This window comes from Helianthus annuus, chromosome 9, assembly GCF_002127325.2.
Source record: "Helianthus annuus cultivar XRQ/B chromosome 9, HanXRQr2.0-SUNRISE, whole genome shotgun sequence".
Classification (NCBI taxonomy): Eukaryota; Viridiplantae; Streptophyta; class Magnoliopsida; order Asterales; family Asteraceae; genus Helianthus; species Helianthus annuus.
Genome location: NC_035441.2, coordinates 46,548,433 through 46,567,404, shown reverse-complemented (window position 1 = coordinate 46,567,404; position 18,972 = coordinate 46,548,433).

Below are 18,972 nucleotides of genomic sequence, written 5' to 3'. Positions count from 1 at the left end.
GGAGTACAGTAGTTCTTCCAGATGAAGATCGTCCTAAAGATCCTCCTGTAACAGCTCATGGCAGAAAAGCATCAAAGTCCCAGCATTATGTTTTTGTTGCTGAAATTCAAGATGAAAACAAAGACAAAGACACTGCTGAAATCCGTGAAGAAAAAGTTGAGATCAAAGAAAGAACTCGAGAAGAGATTTTGAGTGAGAAGACTTACAAAGAATGGAACGTGGTCCACAACAGAATGGATGACATGTAGGAAGAATATGAGAGTGCTGTCAGCAATAGAAGATGGGATAAGAAGAGAGAATGTTACTACAACAGAGAAGGTGAACCAGTTGTTCCAAAGAAAGACATAATCTTTGATGATGTTCTTCTCGTTGTTCTGTTGAGAGCAGAATATTATCGAAATGTGATGAAAGATGATACATATGCTAAAAGGCTTGAAAAGGATATCAGATATGCCATGCTATCATGTCTAAGAAAAAGGGATGAAGAGAGAATGAAGAAGAGTGTTTAAGAGATGGTGAACAATCCGAAGAAGGTTGCTGAAGAGGTTGAAGTTGTGAAAGAAGCTGTTACTGAAGAACAGCAGATTGAAAATGAGGTGCAGAAAGAAGAAAAGAATGAGAATTTAGATGCTGGTGAGGAAGTCAGTACTGAAGAAAAGCAAGATGATGATGAGATGAAGCAGACAGAAGCTGTTGAAAACACCGAGGTGCCAATCACTAAGGTACATTCTGATTCTGAAGTCTTAAAACCAATTGAACAGTGCAAGAAATGCATGGAACCGTGCAGAGCTTGTACTGAAAAAGATGAGCAATTCAGAATAAGAAATCTTGAATTCACAAAAATCGAAAACATTTTCAAAGAAAAATGCAAAGAGATGTTAGAAAAAGAAAAAGTTTTTAAAGAAAATGATGAAAAACTTTCCGAAAAATGTAAAAAGATAGAAAAAGAAAATGAGGTTTTGAAAGAAAATGTTTCTAAAATGACAGAAGAGTGTTCTCAAAAAGAGATTGCTTGTCAAGAAATGAAAAAGGAATATGACTCAATGAAATTATCATATCATGTTATGAAAGAGTCATATGATAAAGTAAAAGACGAAATGAAATATGCTCAATCTAGAATGAATTATCTTTCTGAAACAACCAAAGAGCTTAAACGAATGTATGCTATAAAACAAGATTTTGTTAATTCCTATATTGAAGATGTTGCTAAGCTAAAGCGACAGATTGCTGATTTAGAACAGGATAACAACAAGTTAAAAAGTTACCACGTGTCGTCATATGTGCTTGAACGAATTTTCAATATAAAACCGGGAGATGGTGAGTCTGAGCAAAACAAGAAAGGCATTGGCTCAGAGTTTCATCAAGTTCCACCACCGGAAAAGTTTGCATTTTATGATGAGGAAAAGGTCGAAAAAGCTTTCAACATGGTAGACCAATTGCCAGACAACATTGACATAACCTATTCCAAATCTGATGATTCTCATGATTCAGAGGTGGTAAGTAAAGTCGTTGAAAGTGTGTTGAAAGAAGAGTCGATTGTTACAGGTAAATCTGAATCACAGGATGAAGATGAAGGAAATCTTCATGATGCATATCTGAAAAACATAAAATCCGAGAAAAATTTGAATGATGATTCAAAGGGATTGGTTTATACCATGATTGGATCGGACAAATTATTCTTAGATGTTGTATTCCCGATTCAGAATGTGATTTCAGAAAAGGTTGATAAAGTTTTCAAAATGGTTGAGATTGAGAAGTCTGAGATTTCAAAATTTGTTGGTAAGAGTCATAAAGGTTCGTATAACAAGCCTGGTTTCAAAAAGAAAAACATGAAGGTTGGGTTGGGTTATAAGAAGAAACAACATTGGAACAAAAATGAGACGCCAAATTATCAGGAAAAAATGAGTTTTGTTCAAGGAAATAGTTTAGCTGAAGAAAAAGAATTCAAAATGAGACAGTCTAATGCTGAGTTTGAGGCACAAAAGAGAAAGCAACAACCACAGGTCAAAGATGTGTCCATGAGAACATGTTTCAAATGTGATCAAAAAGGACATCTTGCACGCAAGTGTCCAAATCTAAAACCTGTGGATGTTGATCAAAAGAAGATTGATGCTGAGAAACAAAAATCTGAGAATGTGAGACAAAGGTCAACCAGATTTGATTAAAAACAAACTTGGAGGTACAACACAAACAAGTTTGCTTCGAATCAAAATTGGAAATCAAAACCGAACATGTTTGATTCAAGACAGACCTGGAATACTCACACACCCAGATTCAGAACAACACAAAGTTGGAAAACTTCAGTTGATATGACAAAACCCCAAGAGTTTTGGAAACCAAAAGTTGTTGTTCAAAATCAAAGTGCTCAAAAAGATTCACATTTTTACAAACGAGGAACACCAAAAGGTCAAACATGAGTGTTAAGAAACATGTTGATTTGGTAAAAGATGAGAAAGTTAAAGTTAAAATTGAGAAAGTTTTTGAGAAAAATGACAAAGAATTTCCCGCATTGAATGAAAATTATTGTGTTGAAATGCCTAAGGTTCAACAGATCTGGGTTAAATTGTTCAAGTAATTCAATTAGTTGAATGTGCAGGTGCTCAACAATTCTGAAGATTGTAAAAGTGAACGTTGGAGCAGCCTGGCACAGGAAGAAGAAGCCGAGGCTGTTGGACCCTGTGTTGGTTGAAACAGGGAGTTTATGTGTTTTCTGTACATAAATAAACAATATTTTTAAAACCCTAAAAATTTGAAAAATTAAAAACCAAAAATATGTTTGTTTTTAATTTTTGTCAAAAATAGAAAATTTCAAAAATATGTGTTGATTGAATACGCCGAAACCCTCACTGCTGAACAAACATGATTACATTCATCAGATTGAAAAACGGTTTTCAAACTGTAAAAATCAATGTGTTGTAAATCATGGGGGTACTTTATGTTTTCTGTAATTCGGTACACGAGAAGCAGAACATGGATGGCGAGACAAAGCTATCAGTATCGGTTTGTCAAATTTTTTTAATGGTTTTGCATTTTAGGGGGAGAAAATTGTTCGAAAATACAAAAACATTAGAAAAATTGAAAAAGCCAAAAACATGATAAAATTCAAAAATTGATTTTTGTGTAAAAAGAGGAAATGATAGTACATCAGTAGACAGTTACAGTATGCTAAAGAAATGTAATGATTAAATAGCGTTAAACAGTCTCACTGATGATATGTCAATTTTTTATTATACACTTAGTAAACTTTTTCGGGATATAAACCTAAATTCAAACACTTGCTTATTTCGTGGGGAACACTATTTGGATATATAGGTAACCCCTGAAATCTTGTTTGAAAGGTCCCTTATTCTGAGATACTAGGTCTTTATACTCAGTGATATCTGGGGTATTATTCCGGGACAGCAAGCTGATGAAACAATAAAATTGATAGTCGCTGCTGTTGTAATCAAAAGATCCTCTAAAGGGGACACACCGAAAAGTCGAAGCCGTCATCTCTCTGCATATACGGAAGTATCGACCTGAGCTCTCACGGCCCTCGCATCTAACCCCTGACAGATATCATCTGTGGTATACTCACCTGTAAGACTGAATATTGGGATCTGGATACGGGAGTATATTCGAGAGGTGGGACACATGAATAAGTTTAAGTCTTAAAACATATAATACGTATCCTGAATCAGTTGAAATTTGTATGAAAATTTAAGTGGATCAGTATATCGACAATCTAAGTGAATTGTTTAATTCTTAATGTGTAACTAAGCTCAACGGTACTTGTGACTTGTCAAAAACTGATATGATCCTCTGATGCATACTCAAACAAAAATATTGTCTGTAAATATGTTTGTATATATTTCTTTACTGCTTTATATTTTCAGAATATACAAAAAGATTTTGATTTCTGCTGTATTTTTTATAAACCGATGTCTGAAATGCTAAGTTTCAAAATCTAAGTAAGCTGATTGTGTTTCTGAAAATAAAACAAGTTCATTAATTTGATACTTGAATTAAAATCAAAAATTTCAAAAACAGTTTGTGATATCTCCAAGGTCATTAGTTTGGACTTGGACGATTAACTGTGGGGGAGTTGAATTCTTTAACACTGCCAAATCTGTAAAGATTGTTGATAGGGGGAGTGATTTAGAGAGTTGAATAGTGCCAGATTACGATTTCTGGAAAATTGAATGTTCAAAACGTTGTTACTTATAAATGTTTGAGAATTGCAGATGTTATACCAGACTACGATCCCGACAGGCAAGTCTAAGGGGGAGTCTGAAGACGAGCTCAACGCAAACGGAAGCGTGTAAGGAGCCAGGTATTGTTCCTGAAAGAGCTTGTAACCGGAAAGCCAAGTTTCGATCCCAAAGCACGGAAGCTTGACGAAAAAGGGAGCCTGAAGAGTTTACCGAAAGGGGGAGCTGAAGCTGAATACAGATCCACGGGGATTCTGTTCAAACAAAAGAGAGTCTATGTTGATGAAGACGTGTTAAAGCTTCAAGAAGACTCAAGAGGGAGAGAAAGAAAAGTCGCTACGAGCTTGACTACGGATTGACTACGGCAATATCCAAGGGGGAGTCTGTTAGTGCATTATCTGTCTATCGCCTCCGTCAATCTAGTCCGTAGCAGAAACCGAAGAAAACGAGATTGATATTGTTATATTAGTGATACTTAGTCAAAAAGGCAAGGTGGCATAATTGTAATTAATGAGAAACCTCATTAACTGCCTTGGACTATAAATAGGAGACTTTATGTTAGATTAGAGACTTTTGCAACTTTAGTCACTTTAGAGATTTGGAGAAGATATGAGCTAGAGAGAGAAACTAGAGAGAGAAAGTGACATCGTGATTCAGGTTCTTGTACGTTTTCAGATCTGATCAATAGAATCACAGTTTATATTACATCACGTGTGTTCGGTCACGTTCGTGTATGGATTCCGCACGTTATATGTACGTTTCGCAATCGTTTCGGAGTCAAAATCGGTCCTACAGGAACTGGGGTCAAGCCCAAATAACTGGGGTCAAACCCAAGTGACTGGTTGCTTTTGTGGATAACCATCCTTTTGCTAAGGATACCTGAACTTTCAAAACTCAGAATCACGTGAGAAGTGGATAAAGGATGCAGGATCCTTATCCTTAGGTGAGAAAGTAGGGAATGAAATAGTTCGAGATTAGGATGTTACCAAAGTAAGGATCATCTGTGCTTTAAGGATCTTTCCAGGATACTCATGACGTGAGGATCATCTGTTCTGTGAGGATCCTACTCACATGAAATATTTTTTTCAAGTGGACAGCATTCCAGGCTCTTGGTAGTAAATCACCTTTCATTGTTAGCAACCGATATGCCCCCTTTCCTGCCTCAGCTTCGATCAAATAAGGGCCTTCCCACTTTGGAGCCAACTTTCCATCAGCAGGATTGGTGGTATTCTGAAATGCTTTCCTTAACACCATATCACCAATTTGAAACTTCCTGGTCCTGACATTTTTATTGTAAGCACCAGCCATTCTTTGTTGATAACTGGCCATCCTTATCCTAGCAAGATCCCTGATTTCTTGAATAGTATCCAGGTCTTGAACCAAGTTCTCATCATTTTCCTCAAGATCACGGATACTTGTTCTAGCAGTTGGAACCACCATTTCTGTAGGGATCACTGATTCTGCCCCAAATACCAAAGAGAATGGAGTCTGGCCTGTAGCATTCTTGGGGGTCGTCCTATCAGCCCAAAGCACATAAGGTAGTTCTTCTGCCCATTTCCCTTTTTTGGATCCAAGCTTCTTCTTCAGATTTTTGATGATGATCTTGTTGGATGATTCTGCCTGACCATTAGCTTGTGGGTGGACTAGTGTTGATGTTATCATCTTAATCCCCCAGCTGTCACAAAAGTTAGTAGTTCTGCCCCCAATAAATTGGGAACCATTATCACATATAATTTTAGAAGGAATACCAAATCTAGTTATAATATTTCTTTTAATAAAGGATATAACTTCCTTTTCTCTGACTTGGGCAAAAGCTTCAGCCTCTATCCACTTGGAGAAGTAATCAGTCATAGCAAGCATGAACACTTTTCCACCAGGTGCCTTAGGGAGCTTACCAACTATATCCATACCCCATCTCATAAATGGCCAAGAGGAGGATATGGGATGCAAAAATTCGGCCGGCTGATGAAGGATATTGCTGTGTCTCTGACAAGGATCACACTTCTTAGCATATTCCATAGCATCTCTTTTCATAGTTGGCCAATAGTATCATGTCCTCAGGATCCTTGAGAATAATGCCCTGCCCCTAGTGTGGTTTCCACAATCTCCTTCGTGGAAGTCTTTTAAAACTTCTTGGATTTCAGGATCCTCAATGCATCTTAAATATGGTCCTGCAAGAGATCGCTTATACAACATATTATTTAAAATTGTGAATTGAGATACCTTAACTTTGAAAGCTCTAGGGTTTTCTCCTGTAGGAATCTCTCCATGTTGTAAGTATCTCATGATTGGCAGCATCCATGATCCTAATCCTGAATGAGATCGAGTATCCTCACTAGGGATAATTGCAGAATCCTCTCCTATTTCCATGGCCACATGATCCTCGATGGTAGGAGCCAGGATATGGATAATGGGGATACTTATATCCTCCGGGATCTTCAAAGATGATCCTAAATTAGCCAATGCATCAGCTTCTGTATTTTCCTCCCTTGGTACCTGTGTCAAACTGTAGGACCGGTTTTGGCACCGTTCGATTGCGTAACGGACGTTTCACGTGCGGAATCCGTGAACGTACGTGACCGAACACACGATAACTACTACTAATGTGATTCCATTGATAGAATTGACGTGTACGGTACAAGAATCACAAATACGATACTTTCTCTCTCTACTTTCTCTCTCTAGAAAGTCTTCTCCTCCAAGTCTCCTACTAATTCTCCCAAAAATCTAACTCAAAACCCTAACTAAAAGAATGACATAACCTTTATTTATATGGTCAAGGCACTTTAATGATAGTTATCATTAATTACAAGTTTGCCACCTTGCCATTTCTAACTAAATAAGACATTATGCGCTTGATTCCTTCCGGCTTTTCACTACGACTCGGTTTGACAAAGGCGATAGACATTAAATGCATCAACAATCTCCCCTTGGATATTGCCGTAGTCAATCTCGTAGCGAAACTCGTAGCGACTTGACTTTCTCAAAAACTAAAACTCGAACGAAGATGTAGTCGACAGACAACTGCACTAACAAACTCCCCCTTGGATGTTGACGGAATCTTTAGTAAGAGTCTTCAAATACTTTTGCTCGAACAGAATCCTGGTGGATCTGTCTTCAGCTTCCATTGCTCTCTTTCTTCAGAATCTTCAGGCTCCCCCTTTCGTCAAGCTTCCGTGCTTTTGGGATCGACGCCTGGCTTTCCGTATCAACAGATTTAGAAACCTGCACATCTCAAACTCTCTATTACAAACCAATAAAGTTGTGATTCAACTTAATGAATCAACTAAACATTTGAGAATCATTTTCATTTAAAAATGATCAAAAATTCGAAACATTCCAAATTCTGATTCAAATTAATGAATTATCTTAAACATTTCAAACCAATTAACCAAGTTGTCTATTCATCATGTTTAGCCTTTGAGATTTTGAAAATCAGCTCTCCAACATCAGTTGTCGAAAATCTTTTTGGATTTTTTCAAAATAAGAAACATAAATGCAAAGACAGAAATTAAATGCAGAAATGAAGTATGTACAAACATATTTTTGTGAGTTTGTGTAAGAGGATCATATCAGTTTTTGAGACACATCACACGCACCGTTAAGCTTTTAGACATTTTAAGTTCTAAACGATTCACGTTGATCGACAATATAGTTGTCCTCTTAAATTTTCATACAATTTTCAATCTATTCAGGATACTATTTAAGTGTTTTATGAACTTAGTTCGATTCATGTGTCCCACCTCTTGAATATACTCCCGTATCCAGAATCTCAATATTCAGTCTTACAGGCAAGAATACTACAATGATATATGTACATAATTTAGGGGTTAAATGCGAGAACTGAGGGATCTCAGGTCAGAACTTCCGTTCAGCAGAGAGATATCAGCTTCGACTTAGTAGTATGTCCCCTTTAGAGGATCTTTTCAGCTACAACAGAAGATTATCAGTTTTATTGTCTAATCAGCTGAGGGCTTTATGCTATGTTTCAAGCATTTTACGGAAAGTATTAGCCAAGGACTAGGTCAGAACTACCGTTCAGCAGAAGTCCCGGAATAATACCCTAGACATCATAGAGTATAAACACCTAGTATATCAGAATACGAGACCTTTCAAACGAGATTTCAGGGGTTACCTATATATCCAAGTAGTGTTTGTAACGCCCGGCTCTTTTGTACTTTCCATTTATAGAAATTTTTGTTCGTATTTCTATTTTTGGAAACCTTGTATTCTTGTAATCGCTCCTTTCTTCTGTAATCATTATCAAACCGAGACTTGGGTCATTAATGAAGCTTGTATTTTGTTACATTTATGTTATACACACTCTATGTATGCTCGTATGTTCGACTTCGTGAATCAATCAATGTCTAATTGTTATTCTTGGAAACTATGTACGAAACTTGTAATTAATCTAAACTTATGCATTGAACGTCTTTTGAGGAGAACGATACTTGGTTATGACATTTATACGCTTAAACATACTTTGGTTATGATCATCATGCTTAACTACACCTTATACTATGCTTTTATATCAAAACAAGTCCCTAAACTCTCAAGATTGTACCTAAAAGGAACCAAATATAAACTTCAGGGGCCAAAGTGTAAAAAAATAAAAGTTTCGGAGACAAGGCCGCCGCGTGACGTGAGGGTCCAAGACGTCACACGAGGGTCCCTTTTCGGCAGACTTGTGTTTTCTTTCAAATTTTGCACGAAATCCCAATAATCCAACTCACCCAATCACCTTTAATCCACCTCTAATCACCTCCAATCATCTTCTAACTCCTCCATTCTAAATACCCACCTTCTCCAACCCATTTGACACTTTCACAACTCTCTAATCTTCACAAATTCACTCTCAATCTGCAGTAAATCTGAGTTTTGGACAGATTCTTGTAACTTCACTAAAGTGAGTGTAACTTGCTTATTTCTTAACCAAATCACTTGATTCTTCTTCCTATTGCTTTGTTATGTCCTTGGGTTTGAATCCTTGGTTTTTCCTTGGAAGAATCATGCTTGGATTTGCCCTAAAATGGACAAAAACTTTCTGTTTTGTTTATTATTAATCAACAACTTGTTATTTCTTATCCAACTTGTCTCTAACACATCTCACACCAATGTCCTAATGCTTACAACCTCTCCTATGGTTGGGTAAGCTTAAAAACATGGTTGAGACACTTAAAATCAGAGGATTAAACCTCATAAACTTGGTGTTTTGATTAGGGTTTTAACCCACAAGTCATGTCAAACTTAGACTTTGATGCATGAGCGATTATGGAACAACTTGGGTTGTCCAAACATACAATCCTCACATGATTTGATGATTTCTCGTAGCTTAGTTCATTTACCTACTTGTATAAACCTTAGTTCGTGACCCTCCTTGGTTGTTTTTACATCAAGTGTAGTGGTGAACATCTAAGGGGTATCTAAATGGAAGCTTGTCTTCCTACCCCGTACATGACATCTATGACATAACTTGAGGTACCTAAATGAAGAATAAACCTTCTACCTCTTACTTGAATATCTAAAATATATATATTCTACAAGTTAAATAATATATATGTACATACACCTCTTTGATAATCATCTAAGGACCTAAACCTTGCCATGATTCTTATGAGTGTTCAACTCATGAAATCATTATAATCCTTGTGGTTACCAAATGTCATGCAAGTGTTAAAGGGAAGATGAGTATTTTGATATTATATTCTATTACATTTTCGTGTCACCTTAATTCCGAATCTCCCGAACTCCCCAAACTCATACGCTTTGTTTCTTTGTGTAGAAGAACAAGGTGCTCCAACTAGCTAACTCAACCACCAACTTGCTCTCGGATTCTCAAGTTTAAAGACTTGCAAACCATGAGTATACTCGTATTTCCCCCTTTTATTTTTACCACTTTTGGGGTGTAACATGTTTACCTATTGAAACTTACACATGAACTTTTGTCTAAACACATGAACATTCCTATAACATGCTTGTATATGTGATGGCTTGATACTTTAAATTTGGGTGATTCTTATGTGTTGAATTTATCATTAACTTCGTACGAGCCAAACCGTGACATATGTAGCGCTATAGGATTAACGACCCGCTTCTACTGAAACTTTGGTTATGTCATGAGCAAGTTGCGTTTTCTTGGTTTGATATGTTAGACACATGCCATATTTAATGTTTATCTTGAATCGCATGCTTGCTATGAGGGATTTTTCACACTTTTATCTTATGCTATGTATGTACCAAACTTGTATACTCGCCTTTGCTTTTGCATTGAATTGTATTTTAAACATGTTACAGGTTGATGATGATGAAATGAAAGAGGTAGCACGATGCCTAGATACACACTTTAGACGTTAGGTTTAATATGTTGTATCGAATTTTGGTTATGTTAGTTTGTTATTTTGATTAAACTTGTTGTTATTTGGGATCTTGTATTGATGACTACTTGAAGTTTGGGAAATGAAATTTGGATTATTAAATTATTGTCACAAATAGTGTTATGATGTCTCGAGCAATCTTCACACTTCGTCTCATCCCGATGTTTCCGCCATTGGTTGGGGTGTGACAGATTGGTATCAGAGCCATAACTATAGGGAATTAGGAAAATTGTTATGCTTTTGCCCTAGTCTATAGTTTTAGGAACTTTGTCTCTTATTTGTTGTTTAAAACTTTTGTACTCTACCATGCATGCTTCCTAGCTACACTTCTTGTTATTAAACTTATGCGCCTTTCCTAAGGCTAACACGAATACACTTATGCCATTTTATACTCTTGTAATATCAACGAGACAACTTTACCAAAATAGGCGTGAAACCCACAATTTGGTAAACGACTCTCACTCTACCTTTAATCTATTTTTGCACGAAATTTCACCATTAAGCTAGGAGTGACATCCACAACTTAATGGTAATTTCCATTTCAACTCTAGTGGACCCTTGTCAAAGTGTCAAAATTTTATTTTGGCCGACAAGTACCAACCACATTTAGGGTACGAAGTCGTCAAGTTAGGGGTGAAACCCGCATCTTGTCGATTAAGTCCCATTCCTTGATTTTTATTCTCGCCAAAGTCCCGAATGTTCCAATCATTTAGAGATGTGTAGTAACCGGAAGGGTAAGATACCGTTAATCGCTTCTCGACGAGAGTATCTTACTTATAGGCCAAAGCACAATATCTCTAATCCGAAAGAACTTTCGACCCACTTTGGAATAGTCGACGTTTCTCTACCCGAAACAATCCAATGTTTTATTGAGCCTCTCTTTTATGTAACTCAATTTATATGTGATTTTATACTTGAACGTTCTTTCATTTCGAAATGTCGTTTTAATCATTTCGCACGTTATCGCAATCACAAACAATAATAATCCCTCGTGAACAAACTAAATTTACAATGCTTTCGTTTATTCATGATATACTATGTGGAATTCATGACTATGCTATATGAAACGTTTAAACTTTTATGCTATGTGAATCCAATTGAACCTTTTATGCTATGTAAATCAAGTAGAACCTTTTATGTTATGTGAACCTTTATGCTATGTGATCAATTTCATTTTTCTTAAACAAATATTATGACCAAGTCTCATCTTTTCCCTACGTCTTCCTAAATTTCGGGACGAAATTTCCTAAAGGAGGGGAGACTGTAACGCCCGGCTCTTTTGTACTTTCCATTTATAGAAAGTTTTGTTCGTATTTCTATTTTTGGAAACCTTGTATTCTTGTAATCGTTCCTTTCTTTGTAATCATTATCAAACCGAGACTTGGGTCATTAATGAAGCTTGTATTTTGTTACATTTATGTTATACACACTCTATGTATGCTCGTATGTTCGACTTCGTGAATCAATCAATGTCTAATTGTTATTCTTGGAAACTATGTGCGAAACTTGTAATTAATCTAAACTTATGCATTGAACGTCTTTTGAAGAGAACGATACTTGGTTATGACATTTATACGCTTAAACATACTTTGGTTATGATCATCATGCTTAACTACACCTGATACTATGCTTTTATATCAAAACAAGTCCCTAAACTCTCAAGATTGTACCTAAAAGGAACCAAATATAAACTTCAGGGGCCAAAGTGTAAAAAAATAAAAGTTTCGGAGACAAGGCCGCCGCGTGACGCGAGGGTCCTAGACGTCACGCGAGGGTCCCTTTTCGGCAGACTTGTGTTTTCTTTCAAATTTTGCACGAAATCCCAATAATCCAACTCACCCAATCACCTTTAATCCACCTCTAATCACCTCCAATCATCTTCTAACTCCTCCATTCTAAATACCCACCTTCTCCAACCCATTTGACACTTTCACAACTCTCTAATCTTCACAAATTCACTCTCAATCTGCAGTAAATCTGAGTTTTGGACAGATTCTTGTAACTTCACTAAAGTGAGTGTAACTTGCTTATTTCTTAACCAAATCACTTGATTCTTCTTCCTATTGCTTTGTTATGTCCTTGGGTTTGAATCCTTGGTTTTTCCTTGGAAGAATCATGCTTGGATTTGCCCTAAAATGGACAAAAACTTTCTGTTTTGTTTATTATTAATCAACAACTTGTTATTTCTTATCCAACTTGTGTCTAACACATCTCACACCAATGTCCTAATGCTTACAACCTCTCCTATGGTTGGGTAAGCTTAAAAACATGGTTGAGACACTTAAAATCAGAGGATTAAACCTCATAAACTTGGTGTTTTGATTAGGGTTTTAACCCACAAGTCATGTTAAACTTAGACTTTGATGCATAAGTGATTATGGAACAACTTGGGTTGTCCAAACATACAATCCTCACATGATTTGATGATTTCTCTTAGCTTAGTTCATTTACCTACTTGTATAAACCTTAGTTCGTGACCCTCCTTGGTTGTTTTTACATCAAGTGTAGTGGTGAACATCTAAGGGGTATCTAAATGGAAGCTTGTCTTCCTACCACGTACATGACATCTATGACATAACTTGAGGTACCTAAATGAAGAATAAACCTTCTACCTCTTACTTGAATATCTAAAATATATATATTCTACAAGTTAAATAATATATATGTACATACACCTCTTTGATAATCATCTAAGGACCTAAACCTTGCCATGATTCTTATGAGTGTTCAACTCATGAAATCATTATAATCCTTGTGGTTACCAAGTGTCATGCAAGTGTTAAAGGGAAGATGAGTATTTTGATATTATATTCTATTACATTTTCGTGTCACCTTAATTCCGAATCTTCCGAACTCCCCAAACTCATACGCTTTGTTTCTTTGTGTAGAAGAACAAGGTGCTCCAACTAGCTAACTCAACCACCAACTTGCTCTCGGATTCTCAAGTTTAAAGACTTGCAAACCGTGAGTATACTCGTATTTCCCCCTTTTATTTTTACCACTTTTGGGGTGTAACATGTTTACCTATTGAAACTTACACATGAACTTTTGTCTAAACACATGAACATTCCTATAACATGCTTGTATATGTGATGGCTTGATACTTTAAATTTGGGTGATTCTTATGTGTTGAATTTATCATTAACTTCGTACGAGCCAAACCATGACATATGTAGCGCTATAGGATTAACGACCCGCCTCTACTAAAACTTTGGTTATGTCATGAGCAAGTTGCGTTTTCTTGGTTTGATATGTTAGACACATGCCATATTTAATGTTTATCTTGAATCGCATGCTTGCTATGAGGGATTGTTCACACTTTTATCTTATGCTATGTATGTACCAAACTTGTATACTCGCCTTTGCTTTTGCATTGAATTGTATTTTAAACATGTTACAGGTTGATGATGATTAATTGAAAGAGGTAGCACGATGCCTAGATACACACTTTAGACGTTAGGTTTATTATGTTGTATCGAATTTTGGTTATGTTAGTTTGTTATTTTGATTAAACTTGTTGTTATTTGGGATCTTGTATTGATGACTACTTGAAGTTTGGGAAATGAAATTTGGATTATTAAATTATTGTCACAAATAGTGTTATGATGTCTCGAGCAATCTTCACACTTCGTCTCATCCCGATGTTTCCGCCATTGGTTGGGGTGTGACAGATTGGTATCAGAGCCATAACTATAGGGAATTAGGAAAATTGCTATGCTTTTGCCCTAGTCTATAGTTTTAGGAACTTTGTCTCTTATTTGTTGTTTAAAACTTTTGTACTCTACCATGCATGCTTCCTAGCTACACTTCTTGTTATTAAACTTATGCGCCTTTCCTAAGGCTAACACGAATACACTTATGCCATTTTATACTCTTGTAACATCAAGGAGACAACTTTACCAAAATAGGCGTGAAACCCACAATTTGGTAGACGACTCTCACTCTACCTTTAATCTATTTTTGCACGAAATTTCACCATTAAGCTAGGAGTGACATCCACAACTTAATGGTAATTTCCATTTCAACTCTAGTGGACCCTTGTCAAAGTGTCAAAATTTTATTTTGGCCGACAAGTACCAACCACATTTAGGGTACGAAGTCGTCAAGTTAGGGGTGAAACCCGCATCTTGTCGATTAAGTCCCATTCCTTGATTTTTATTCTCGCCAAAGTCCCGAATGTTCCAATCATTTAGAGATGTGTAGTAACCGGAAGGGTAAGATACCGTTAATCGCTTCTCGACGAGAGTATCTTACTTATAGGCCAAAGCACAATATCTCTAATCCAAAAGAACTTTCGACCCACTTTGGAATAGTCGACGTTTCTCTACCCGAAACAATCCAATGTTTTATTGAGCCTCTCTTTTATGTAACTCAATTTATATGTGATTTTATACTTGAACGTTCTTTCATTTCGAAATGTCGTTTTAATCATTTCGCACGTTATCGCAATCACAAACAATAATAATCCCTCGTGAACAAACTAAATTTACAATGCTTTCGTTTATTCATGATATACTATGTGGAATTCATGACTATGCTATATGAAACGTTTAAACTTTTATGCTATGTGAATCCAATTGAACCTTTTATGCTATGTAAATCAAGTAGAACCTTTTATGCTATGTGAACCTTTATGCTATGTGATCAATTTCATTTTTCTTAAACAAATATTATGACCAAGTCTCATCTTTTCCCTACGTCTTCCTAAATTTCGGGACGAAATTTCCTAAAGGAGGGGAGACTGTAACGCCCAGCTCTTTTGTACTTTCCATTTATAGAAAGTTTTGTTCGTATTTCTATTTTTGGAAACCTTGTATTCTTGTAATCGTTCCTTTCTTTGTAATCATTATCAAACCGAGACTTGGGTCATTAATGAAGCTTGTATTTTGTTACATTTATGTTATACACACTCTATGTATGCTCGTATGTTCGACTTCGTGAATCAATCAATGTCTAATTGTTATTCTTGGAAACTATGTGCGAAACTTGTAATTAATCTAAACTTATGCATTGAACGTCTTTTGAAGAGAACGATACTTGGTTATGACATTTATATGCTTAAACATACTTTGGTTATGATCATCATGCTTAACTACACCTTATACTATGCTTTTATATCAAAACAAGTCCCTAAACTCTCAAGATTGTACCAAAAAGGAACCAAATATAAACTTCAGGGGCCAAAGTGTAAAAAAATAAAAGTTTCGGAGACAAGGCCGCCGCGTGACGCGAGGGTCCTAGACGTCACGCGAGGGTCCCTTTTCGGCAGACTTGTGTTTTCTTTCAAATTTTGCACGAAATCCCAATAATCCAACTCACCCAACCACCTTTAATCCACCTCTAATCACCTCCAATCATCTTCTAACTCCTCCATTATAAATACCCACCTTCTCCAACCCATTTGACACTTTCACAACTCTCTAATCTTCACAAATTCACTCTCAATCTGCAGTAAATCTGAGTTTTGGACAGATTCTTGTAACTTCACTAAAGTGAGTGTAACTTGCTTATTTCTTAACCAAATCACTTGATTCTTCTTCCTATTGCTTTGTTATGTCCTTGGGTTTGAATCCTTGGTTTTTCCTTGGAAGAATCATGCTTGGATTTGCCCTAAAATGGACAAAAACTTTCTGTTTTGTTTATTATTAATCAACAACTTGTTATTTCTTATCCAACTTGTGTCAAACACATCTCACACCAATGTCCTAATGCTTACAACCTCTCCTATGGTTGGGTAAGCTTAAAAACATGGTTGAGACACTTAAAATCAGAGGATTAAACCTCATAAACTTGGTGTTTTGATTAGGGTTTTAACCCACAAGTCATGTCAAACTTAGACTTTGATGCATGAGTGATTATGGAACAACTTGGGTTGTCCAAACATACAATCCTCACATGATTTGATGATTTCTCTTAGCTTAGTTCATTTACCTACTTGTATAAACCTTAGTTCGTGACCCTCCTTGGTTGTTTTTACATCAAGTGTAGTGGTGAACATCTAAGGGGTATCTAAATGGAAGCTTGTCTTCCTACCCCGTACATGACATCTATGACATAACTTGAGGTACCTAAATGAAGAATAAACCTTCTACCTCTTACTTGAATATCTAAAATATATATATTCTACAAGTTAAATAATATATATGTACATACACCTCTTTGATAATCATCTAAGGACCTAAACCTTGCCATGATTCTTATGAGTGTTCAACTCATGAAATCATTATAATCCTTGTGGTTACCAAGTGTCATGCAAGTGTTAAAGGGAAGATGAGTATTTTGATATTATATTCTATTACATTTTCGTGTCACCTTAATTCCGAATCTTCCGAACTCCCCAAACTCATACGCTTTGTTTCTTTGTGTAGAAGAACAAGGTGCTCCAACTAGCTAACTCAACCACCAACTTGCTCTCGGATTCTCAAGTTTAAAGACTTGCAAACCGTGAGTATATGTGATAACTCGAACTTTAGAACCCGTCTTTGCAACGTATGTAACGCGTGTGAACTTAATTGACTTATCGAGTGTTGGGACGTTACGATATGTGATTATGTGAATTTACGGGAATGAATGATTACATGAATGTTATATGGTTATGTGAGCGTTATAAATTGAGTGATTATATGATTATGTCATACGTTGTGTGCATTGTGTAAATATGTGTTCATGATCCGACCACACATCAATTCAACACACTCGAAATTGTACTACTTGAAATTGTACTACTTGAAATTGGACTATAGGGCAGCCCATGTTAACATTATAGCTTCGGCCCAACTCTTTTGAAACCCACACGGATACAAAAGTTAAGTGGATTTAGCCTAACATTAACATATTAACAATATAGCAAACCCTAAACACCCACTTTCACATTATAGTTGACGGCAGTTCCTTTGAGATCGAAGCATATCTCTTGTCTCGTTCGAAAGCTATATTCTCTCTTTGATAACTTGGTCAGTACGTCTAGCATGTATTTATTTGATTCATATTGTTAGTGTGTAGTTATTCTCTTTTGAAATTTCCTGTGGATTCATATTGCGTAAAACGATAAGTCATGATTGAACAGTGTGATTGAATGTGGAATTGTCAGCCGGCATGTTGTGAAATTTCATTATATATTGATGTGTGTGTGGGGTGTCGGCTATGTCCGATTGGTAGGATTGGATGGCCAAATAATACTTGTTAAATAAAAGGTCCAATAGCCTTTTGAGGTTACATGCAAATTGTCAGTTTGTGCATATAATGGTCGGCCATTAGGAATAGAAATTGAATGGTCAATTGGTAGATTTATCATTGAGTTGTCAGGAATCATGTGAAGGTATCGATGATCATAAACAAAAGTTAGGTTGTCTTTGACTAACAAATCTAATATGATTGGAGGGGGATGGGCGGTTAACTGATGATTATTGGTTGATTTTGGACGGCACGCATAAGCCAAGGGATCTAGGATTTTGTGTTGTGTGTGTTAATTGCTACCCGAAAGATAACATATTGGTCGAACCATAATTGTTGATCGAAGGATAACATGTTGACCGAACGATAGTATGTCGACCGAAAGATAATAGGTTGACCGAAAGATAGTGTGTTGACCGAAACATGATTTGTGTGTCGAAAGATAACTGTGTCGAAACATAATTGTGATAATATGTTGACTGATTGAATATATGTTGAATTAATTGACATGCCATGCTTGGTGATGAACATATTCGTGTAATACTACGTGTTGTGCTGATATGCAAACTGACTGCTATGTGAACAATTAATTGCATGCGTAATATTTCGACCATGAACTGATTTACTATACGTGTAAACAATAGGACGTGATTAATTAACTGTGAGCACTTATTTAGCATACCGAGCAAACCAAGGTGAGTTCACACTCCTACTAAGGCATGGGATTCCCGGGTTGTGGGAATGGGTTAAAGGTTATTATTGAAAGGAACGTACATATGCTTTACTAGACTGTCACCTATCATGTCCTCGGATGTCAGGACGGTTACGTAGGTTGGGATAACACCTACGGGTTCACATGCCATTCTATCCTCGGTTACGAAGGATACGCACGTAAAACCTACGTGTACGCATTACTTACTTCTATCCTCAGGTTACGAAGGATACGTGCGTAAAACCTACGCACACTTTATACACACTTCTGTTCTCGGACGAAGAACAGGGATAATAATACGAACAGTCTAGTGGTCACTTAACATGGGAAGCCCCCACCAGCATAACTTACTATCGGCCCTGTAGAGCCACCTGTTACTTACTGTTACACATTTACTTACTGTGAACTCGCTCAACTAGTTTGTTGATCATACTGTTACATGCCTTGCAGATCGTTAGGTACTGGGAGCTTGCATTGGAGAAGCGGGTCGTTGTGGACGAGGATCGTGTTTCTTATGTTGAAC